At 63.7% G+C, this 9,221-nt stretch overlaps 1 non-coding gene across 1 annotated transcript; it reads right to left on the reverse strand.

Annotated features, from left to right (window-relative positions):
- Window positions 1-1,609: 1,609 nt before the first annotated feature.
- TRNAQ-CUG (transfer RNA glutamine (anticodon CUG)) lies at window positions 1,610-1,681 on the reverse strand. The gene has a single exon. It is a non-coding gene; the product is annotated as a tRNA-Gln (tRNA).
- Window positions 1,682-9,221: the final 7,540 nt, after the last annotated feature.

Consider the following 9,221-nt stretch of genomic DNA (forward strand, 5'->3'; position numbering starts at 1 on the left):
GTTTGCAAACATGGGTGGGGGGAGCAGAGGGCTTTTTTATTTCCCCTCTCACAGGCAGCACCTCTCAGCATGGACTTCCCAGGGCTGGGCTCTTAAAGGCACAGGCATCCCACCGCCTAGACACTGCAGCTCCTCTCTGATGTAACCTACTGAGGTGCTGCAGTAGGAGACTCAATTCAGTGAAACTGGGCATTCCCTATACGCCCCCCAGCCAGGGGGCTGTACACCCCCTTCCCCGATTTTCCCCAACACCCCCTCCCTCAGTGGTCAGGTAGTTACATGCAGCGCTGCCAATGTTGTCATTGGTTGCAAATTTGAATGGAAATTGAAACGTTAACACACACTTTAAAAGCAGATACAACGTATGAAAACTACTTGTACCTGAGAAAGTCAAATAGGTTTGGAAAGTCTGGACAAAGCCGGGTTTCCTCACCCAGCTGTTGTGTTTGCTGACAATGTCGGTGCATTGGCTTCGGCAGTGTTGGCCAACCTTAGAATTTCAAATGATGATTTGTAAGCGAGGTGTGAATGAGCTCTCCCCTGGCAGCTACTGATGACCAGGGTTGGGGGAAGCTTTGGGACCAGACTGTATTTACATGAACTCACCTACTCTGCTGAGGTATCCAGCGGACAGAGCTGGGCTGCCTCTGCTCTAGGTGCCCGGAGGAGGGAAGGTGTGTGGGGCTCCAGCCTGGGACTCTTCCTCCCTCCTGCCAAGCCCTGACTATTAATCCCAGCGCTGGCACTCCTTTCTTCAAGCGCCATGTGGGCCAGAGGAAACGTGTGGTAGGAAGCACAAGGGCCAAGCTTGTGAACATCAGGTGCAGCAGCAAGAATCCCAACTATCAGGGTAGCAAGTTCTAGAGCCCTATCCCATTGTGGCCATCCCTGCCAAAGACCTGGCTCTCGGAGGTGTGAGTCACCCAGCAGGAGGGGAAAGATTCACTCTTACACAGCTGGAGACAGGGGAGTTGAGCTCTGGGGCATTACCACAAGCATGGGTGGGTGGCAAGTTTGTAGAAATTTTGGTGGTGCCCAGAACCCGCCCCCAAACTCCACCCCCACCTGCCTAAGGCTCTGGGAGGGGGTTTGGGGGGGATTAGGGTGCAGGATTCAGGCTTTAGGATGGAGTTTGGGTGCTGGGTGCAGGCTCCGGCAGGGTTGTAGGAAGGGGTGAGAGGTGCAGGCTCTGGGGGTGGGAAGGAGTGTGTGGGAAGGGGTGCACCCTCTGGGAGGGAGCGTAGGGCTGAGGATGAGGGATTCATGATGCAGGAGGGGGCTCAGGACTGGGGCAGAGTATCAGGGTTCAGAGGGAGCTCAGGGTTGGGGGTGTTGGAGAGGCTGAGGGCAGCCTGCACTAGGACTCTGGGGCAGCAGTTCTGCCCAGAATCCCTCTACTCCAGCAGCAGGAGCAGGCAGGGGACAGGCACATGCTGCTTTTTGTCAGGCAGGGATGCACCACAGCAGAGGGGAGGGGTGCCAGGCAGGGGCCAGGGGAAGAGACCCAACTCCAAATATTGCTGGAGCAGGGCCCCCAGCCCTGAATGTTCCTGGAGCACGAGCACCACAAATGTATATAACCTGCCGCCTATGACCACAAGCCAACACAAGGTCCCACTGAGATTTGAACTCAGATTACAGGATTCAGAGTCCTGAGTGCTGCCCATTACACCATGGGAGCAGCTTGTGCTGCCTTCTCTGCACATCGGTGACCCTCATGGGGCTGCTTGTGTAAGGGGGCTCTTGGCCCTTTACTAAAACTTAGTGTGTGTGTGTGGGGGGGGGGTTGGTTGGCTAGTTCCCAGCACCAATAGAAGGGGGAAGGATCAATGGGAAATCAGGACCCTGAGACTGACAGTCCCCAGGGACAATGGGGAGAGGCCAAAGCTCCAAGTTAGCTGCACTGACAGGCCAGACAGTGTAATGAGGGAGTCACCAGGCCAGGGGGTCCCATCCTCCATGTGAGCTGGAACTGCCTGGGTGAGAGTGGGGCAGAGCTAAGGAGAGAGCAGGAGCCCGAGAAGAGCCGGGGAGCAGAGCTGTGCAGGTGTAGTGCCAGAAACTGCTGCATGTAGGAATTTGCAACCTGTAGCAGTTACTGATACCTGAGGTTGTTCTTATTTGCTGACTTGTCCTAATTGGCTAAAACTTGACAGTGGTTTCTCTAGCAAAGGCCAGTCCCTGGCCCCTTGGTCCAGACATCCTCCTTCATATCAGGCTAGGGTGACCAGATGTCAAAGATGAAATATTGGGATGTGGGGGGCGGAGCAAAAAAAAAAAAGCCAGAGGGCCCCCCTGCCGCCAAGCGGAAGTGGCACAACCCCATCTCCAACCAATTCTTGGCTCCAACCTCTGCTACACCCCCAGCTCCCCCATCCTCTCACTCCTGGGCCCAGCCTGGGCTCCAAGCTCTGCAGCCGAGCCATGATCCGGGCCCCTCCTGCAGCTCCCGGGCAAGGGGTGAACCAGGCAGCTCCTGGCAGGAGCGTGTCCGCCCCACTTGTGTCTCCGCCCCCCGCCCACCTGGGCCCTGCCTGCTCCGTGCTGCCCCCACCCCAATGCGCTGCCCGCAGGCTGCAGGGCTGGAGCAGCTTCTGCGCTGCGCTCCTGGCCATGGCCATGGCCAGTGTGCAGACCTGCGGGGGAGGGGCGCAGCCTTCCCTCTCCAGGTCTGCAAGGGGAATGTAAAGCGGCCGTTCCTGCGGGAGTAAGGCGCTGCCATCCCTCCCTAGCTCTGCCAGAGGACTGGGCAGCAGCAGTATTAGCAGGGGCAGGGCGCTTGATTGTTTCCCCGGCTCTGCGAGGGGACTGGAGAGCGGCCGTTCCTGGGCGCGTGGTGTGCTAGGTTCCTTCCTAGCTCTGCGACGGGAGTGGGGAGCGGCCGTTACTGTGGGGGTGGGGCACTGGGTTCCCTCCCCAGCTCTGCCAGGGGCCTGGGGAGCAGCCCTTCCTGCGGGATTAGGGCGCTGCCTTCTCTCCCTAGCTCTGCGAGACCACTGGGGAGCGGCCCTTCCTGCGGGATTAGGGCGCTGCCTTCTCTCCCTAGCTCTGCGAGACCACTGGGGAGCGGCCCTTCCTGCGGGATTAGGGCGCTGCCTTCTCTCCCTAGCTCTGCGAGACCACTGGGGAGCGGCCCTTCCTGCGGGATTAGGGCGCTGCCTTCTCTCCCTAGCTCTGCGAGACCACTGGGGAGCAGCCCTTCCTGCGGGATTAGGGCGCTGCCTTCTCTCCCTAGCTCTGCGAGACCACTGGGGAGCGGCCCTTCCTGCGGGATTAGGGCGCTGCCTTCTCTCCCTAGCTCTGCGAGACCACTGGGGAGCGGCCCTTCCTGCGGGATTAGGGCGCTGCCTTCTCTCCCTAGCTCTGCGAGACCACTGGGGAGCGGCCCTTCCTGCGGGATTAGGGCGCTGCCTTCTCTCCCTAGCTCTGCGAGACCACTGGGGAGCAGGCCCTTCCTGCGGGATTAGGGCGCTGCCTTCTCTCCCTAGCTCTGCGAGACCACTGGGGAGCGGCCCTTCCTGCGGGATTAGGGCGCTGCCTTCTCTCCCTAGCTCTGCGAGACCACTGGGGAGCGGCCCTTCCTGCGGGATTAGGGCGCTGCCTTCCTCTCCCTAGCTCTGCGAGACCACTGGGGAGCGGCCCTTCCTGCGGGATTAGGGCGCTGCCTTCCTCTCCCTAGCTCTGCGAGACCACTGGGGAGCGGCCCTTCCTGCGGGATTAGGGCGCTGCCTTCTCTCCCTAGCTCTGCGAGACCACTGGGGAGCGGCCCTTCCTGCGGGATTAGGGCGCTGCCTTCTCTCCCTAGCTCTGCGAGACCACTGGGGAGCGGCCCTTCCTGCGGGATTAGGGCGCTGCCTTCTCTCCCTAGCTCTGCGAGACCACTGGGGAGCGGCCCTTCCTGCGGGATTAGGGCGCTGCCTTCTCTCCCTAGCTCTGCGAGACCACTGGGGAGCAGGCCCTTCCTGCGGGATTAGGGCGCTGCCTTCTCTCCCTAGCTCTGCGAGACCACTGGGGAGCGGCCCTTCCTGCGGGATTAGGGCGCTGCCTTCTCTCCCTAGCTCTGCGAGACCACTGGGGAGCAGCCCTTCCTGCGGGATTAGGGCGCTGCCTTCTCTCCCTAGCTCTGCGAGACCACTGGGGAGCAGCCCTTCCTGCGGGATTAGGGCGCTGCCTTCTCTCCCTAGCTCTGCGAGACCACTGGGGAGCGGCCCTTCCTGCGGGATTAGGGCGCTGCCTTCTCTCCCTAGCTCTGCGAGACCACTGGGGAGCGGCCTTCCTGCGGGATTAGGGCGCTGCCTTCTCTCCCTAGCTCTGCGAGACCACTGGGGAGCGGCCCTTCCTGCGGGATTAGGGCGCTGCCTTCTCTCCCTAGCTCTGCGAGACCACTGGGGAGCAGCCCTTCCTGCGGGATTAGGGCGCTGCCTTCTCTCCCTAGCTCTGCGAGACCACTGGGGAGCGGCCCTTCCTGCGGGATTAGGGCGCTGCCTTCTCTCCCTAGCTCTGCGAGACCACTGGGGAGCGGCCCTTCCTGCGGGATTAGGGCGCTGCCTTCTCTCCCTAGCTCTGCGAGACCACTGGGGAGCAGGCCCTTCCTGCGGGATTAGGGCGCTGCCTTCTCTCCCTAGCTCTGCGAGACCACTGGGGAGCGGCCCTTCCTGCGGGATTAGGGCGCTGCCTTCTCTCCCTAGCTCTGCGAGACCACTGGGGAGCGGCCCTTCCTGCGGGATTAGGGCGCTGCCTTCTCTCCCTAGCTCTGCGAGACCACTGGGGAGCGGCCCTTCCTGCGGGATTAGGGCGCTGCCTTCTCTCCCTAGCTCTGCGAGACCACTGGGGAGCGGCCCTTCCTGCGGGATTAGGGCGCTGCCTTCTCTCCCTAGCTCTGCGAGACCACTGGGGAGCGGCCCTTCCTGCTGGATTAGGGCGCTGCCTTCTCTCCCTAGCTCTGCGAGACCACTGGGGAGAGGCCGTTCCTGCGGGATTAGGGTGCTACCTCCTCTCCCGAGCTCTGCGAGACCACTGGGGAGCGGCCCTTCCTGCGGGATTAGGGCGCTGCCTTCCCTCCCTAGCTCTGCGAGACCACTGAGGAGCGGCCCTTCCTGCGGGATTAGGGCGCTGCCTTCTCTCCCTAGCTCTGCGAGACCACTGGGGAGCAGCCCTTCCTGCGGGATTAGGGCGCTGCCTCCATTCCCTAGCTCTGCGAGAGCACTGGGGAGCGGCCCTTCCTGCGGGATTACGGCGCTGCCTCCTCTCCCTAGCTCTGCGAGACCACTGGGGAGCGGCCCTTCTGCAGGATTAGGGCGCTGCCTCCTCTCCCTAGCTCTGCGAGACAACTGGGGAGCGGCCCTTCCTGCGGGATTAGGGCGCTGCCTTCCTCTCCCTAGCTCTGCGAGACCACTGGGGAGCGGCCCTTCCTGCTGGATTAGGGCGCTGCCTTCTCTCCCTAGCTCTGCGAGACCACTGGGGAGCGGCCCTTCCTGCGGGATTAGGGCGCTGCCTTCTCTCCCTAGCTCTGCGAGACCACTGGGGAGCGGCCCTTCCTGCGGGATTAGGGCGCTGCCTTCTCTCCCTAGCTCTGCGAGACCACTGGGGAGCGGCCCTTCCTGCGGGATTAGGGCGCTGCCTCCTCTCCCTAGCTCTGCGAGACCACTGGGGAGCGGCCCTTCCTGCGGGATTAGGGCGCTGCCTTCTCTCCCTAGCTCTGCGAGACCACTGGGGAGCGGCCCTTCCTGCGGGATTAGGGCGCTGCCTTCCTCTCCCTAGCTCTGCGAGACCACTGGGGAGCGGCCCTTCCTGCGGGATTACGGCGCTGCCTTCTCTCCCTAGCTCTGCGAGACCACTGGGGAGCAGCCCTTCCTGCGGGATTAGGGCGCTGCCTTCTCTCCCTAGCTCTGCGAGACCACTGGGGAGCGGCCCTTCCTGCGGGATTAGGGCGCTGCCTCCTCTCCCTAGCTCTGCGAGACCACTGGGGAGCAGCCCTTCCTGCGGGATTAGGGCGCTGCCTTCCTCTCCCTAGCTCTGCGAGACCACTGGGGAGCGGTCCTTCCTGCGGGATTAAGGCGCTGCCTTCTCTCCCCAGCTCTGCGAGACCACTGGGGAGCGGCCCTTCCTGCGGGATTAGGGCGCTGCCTTCTCTCCCTAACTCTGCGAGACCACTGGGGAGCGGCCATTCCTGCGGGATTAGGGCGCTGCCTCCTCTCCCTAGCTCTGCGAGAGCACTGGGGAGCGGCCCTTCCTGCGGGATTACGGCGCTGCCTCCTCTCCCTAGCTCTGCGAGACCACTGGGGAGCGGCCCTTCCTGAGGGATTAGGGCGCTGCCTCCTCTCCCTAGCTCTGCGAGACCACTGGGGAGCGGCCCTTCCTGCTGGATTAGGGCGCTGCCTTCTCTCCCTAGCTCTGCGAGACCACTGGGGAGCGGCCCTTCCTGCGGGATTAGGGCGCTGCCTTCTCTCCCTAGCTCTGCGAGACCACTGGGGAGCGGCCCTTCCTGCGGGATTAGGGCGCTGCCTTCTCTCCCTAGCTCTGCGAGACCACTGGGGAGCGGCCCTTCCTGCGGGATTAGGGCGCTGCCTCCTCTCCCTAGCTCTGCGAGACCACTGGGGAGCGGCCCTTCCTGCGGGATTAGGGCGCTGCCTTCTCTCCCTAGCTCTGCGAGACCACTGGGGAGCGGCCCTTCCTGCGGGATTAGGGCGCTGCCTTCTCTCCCTAGCTCTGCGAGACCACTGGGGAGCGGCCCTTCCTGCGGGATTAGGGCGCTGCCTTCTCTCCCTAGCTCTGCGAGACCACGAGGGAGCAGCCCTTCCTGCGGGATTAGGGCGCTGCCTTCTCTCCCTAGCTCTGCGAGACCACTGGGGAGCGGCCCTTCCTGCGGGATTAGGGCGCTGCCTTCCTCTCCCTAGCTCTGCGAGACCACTGGGGAGCAGGCCCTTCCTGCGGGATTAGGGCGCTGCCTTCTCTCCCTAGCTCTGCGAGACCACTGGGGAGCGGCCCTTCCTGCGGGAATTAGGGCGCTGCCTTCTCTCCCCTAGCTCTGCGAGACCACTGGGGAGCGGCCCTTCCTGCGGGATTAGGGCGCTGCCTTCTCTCCCTAGCTCTGCGAGACCACTGGGAGAGCGGCCATTCCTGCGGGATTAGGGCGCTGCCTTCATCTCCCTAGCTCTGCGAGACCACTGGGGAGCGGCCCTTCCTGCGGGATTAGGGCGCTGCCTTCCTCTCCCTAGCTCTGCGAGACCACTGGGGAGCGGCCCTTCCTGCAGGGATTAGGGCGCTGCCTTCCTCTCCCTAGCTCTGCGAGACCACTGGGGAGCGGCCCTTCCTGCGGGATTAGGGCGCTGCCTTCTCTCCCTAGCTCTGCGAGACCACTGGGGAGCGGCCCTTCCTGCGGGATTAGGGCGCTGCCTTCTCTCCCTAGCTCTGCGAGACCACTGGGGAGCGGCCCCTTCCTGCGGGATTAGGGCACTGTTTCCTCTCCCTAGCTCTGCGAGACCACTGGGGAGCAGCCCTTCCTGCGGATTAGGGCGCTGCCTTCTCTCCCTAGCTCTGCGAGACCACTGGGGAGCGGCCCGTTCCTGCGGGATTAGGGCACTGCCTTCTCTCCCTAGCTCTGCGAGACCACTGGGGAGCGGCCCTTCCTGCGGGATTAGGGCGCTGCCTTCCTCTCCCTAGCTCTGCGAGACCACTGGGGAGCGGCCGTTCCTGCGGGATTAGGGCGCTGCCTTCTCTCCCTAGCTCTGCGAGACCACTGGGGAGGCGGCCCTTCCTGCGGGATTAGGCGCTGCCCTTCTCTCCCTAGCTCTGCGAGACCACTGGGGAGCGGCCCTTCCTGCGGGATTAGGGCGCCTGCCTTCTCTCCCTAGCTCTGCGAGACCACTGGGGAGCAGCCCTTCCTGCGGGATTAGGGCGCTGCCTTCTCTCCCTAGCTCTGCGAGACCACTGGGGAGCGGCCCTTCCTGCGGGATTAGGGCGCTGCCTTCTCTCCCTAGCTCTGCGAGACCACTGGGGAGCGGCCCTTCCTGCGGGATTAGGGCGCTGCCTTCTCTCCCTAGCTCTGCGAGACCACTGGGGAGCGGCCCTTCCTGCGGGATTAGGGCGCTGCCTTCTCTCCCTAGCTCTGCGAGACCACTGGGGAGCGGCCCTTCCTGCGGGATTAGGGCGCTGCCTTCTCTCCCTAGCTCTGCGAGACCACTGGGGAGCGGCCCTTCCTGCGGGATTAGGGCGCTGCCTTCTCTCCCTAGCTCTGCGAGACCACTGGGGAGCGGCCCTTCCTGCGGGATTAGGGCGCTGCCTTCTCTCCCTAGCTCTGCGAGACCACTGGGGAGCGGCCCTTCCTGCGGGATTAGGGCGCTGCCTTCTCTCCCTAGCTCTGCGAGACCACTGGGGAGCGGCCCTTCCTGCGGATTAGGGCGCTGCCTCCTCTCCCTAGCTCTGCGAGAACCACTGGGGAGCGGCCCTTCCTGCGGGATTAGGGCGCTGCCTTCCTCTCCCTAGCTCTGCGAGACCACTGGGGAGCAGGCCCTTCCTGCGGGATTAGGGCGCTGTCCTTCTCTCCCTAGCTCTGCGAGACCACTGGGGAGCAGCCCTTCCTGCGGGATTAGGGCGCTGCCTTCTCTCCCTAGCTCTGCAGAGACCACTGGGGAGCGGCCTTCCTGCGGTATTAGGGCTGCTGCCTTCCTCTCCCTAGCTCTGCGAGACCACTGGGGAGCGGCCCTTCCTGCGGGATTAGGGCGCTGCCTTCTCTCCCTAGCTCTGCGAGACCACTGGGGAGCAGGCCCTTTCTGCGGGATTAGGGCGCTGCCTACTCTCCCTAGCTCTGCGAGACCACTGGGGAGCGAGCCCTTCCTGCGGGATTAGGTCGCTGCCTTCTCCTCCCTAGCTCTGCAGAGACCACTGGGGAGCGGCCCTTCCTGCGGGATTAGGGCGCTGCCTTCTCTCCCTAGCTCTGCGAGACCACTGGGGAGCGGCCCTTCCTGCGGGATTAGGGCGCTGCCTTCTCTCCCTAGCTCTGCGAGACCACTGGGGAGCGGCCCTTCCTGCGGGATTAGGGCGCTGCCTTCCTCTCCCTAGCTCTGCGAGACCACTGGGGAGCGGCCCTTCCTGCGGGATTAGGGCGCTGCCTTCCTCTCCCTAGCTCTGCGAGACCACTGGGGAGCGGCCCTTCCTGCGGGATTAGGGCGCTGCCTTCCTCTCCCTAGCTCTGCGAGACCACTGGGGAGCGGCCCTTCCTG

This window comes from Gopherus flavomarginatus, unplaced genomic scaffold, assembly GCF_025201925.1.
Source record: "Gopherus flavomarginatus isolate rGopFla2 unplaced genomic scaffold, rGopFla2.mat.asm mat_scaffold_1869_arrow_ctg1, whole genome shotgun sequence".
Classification (NCBI taxonomy): Eukaryota; Metazoa; Chordata; order Testudines; family Testudinidae; genus Gopherus; species Gopherus flavomarginatus.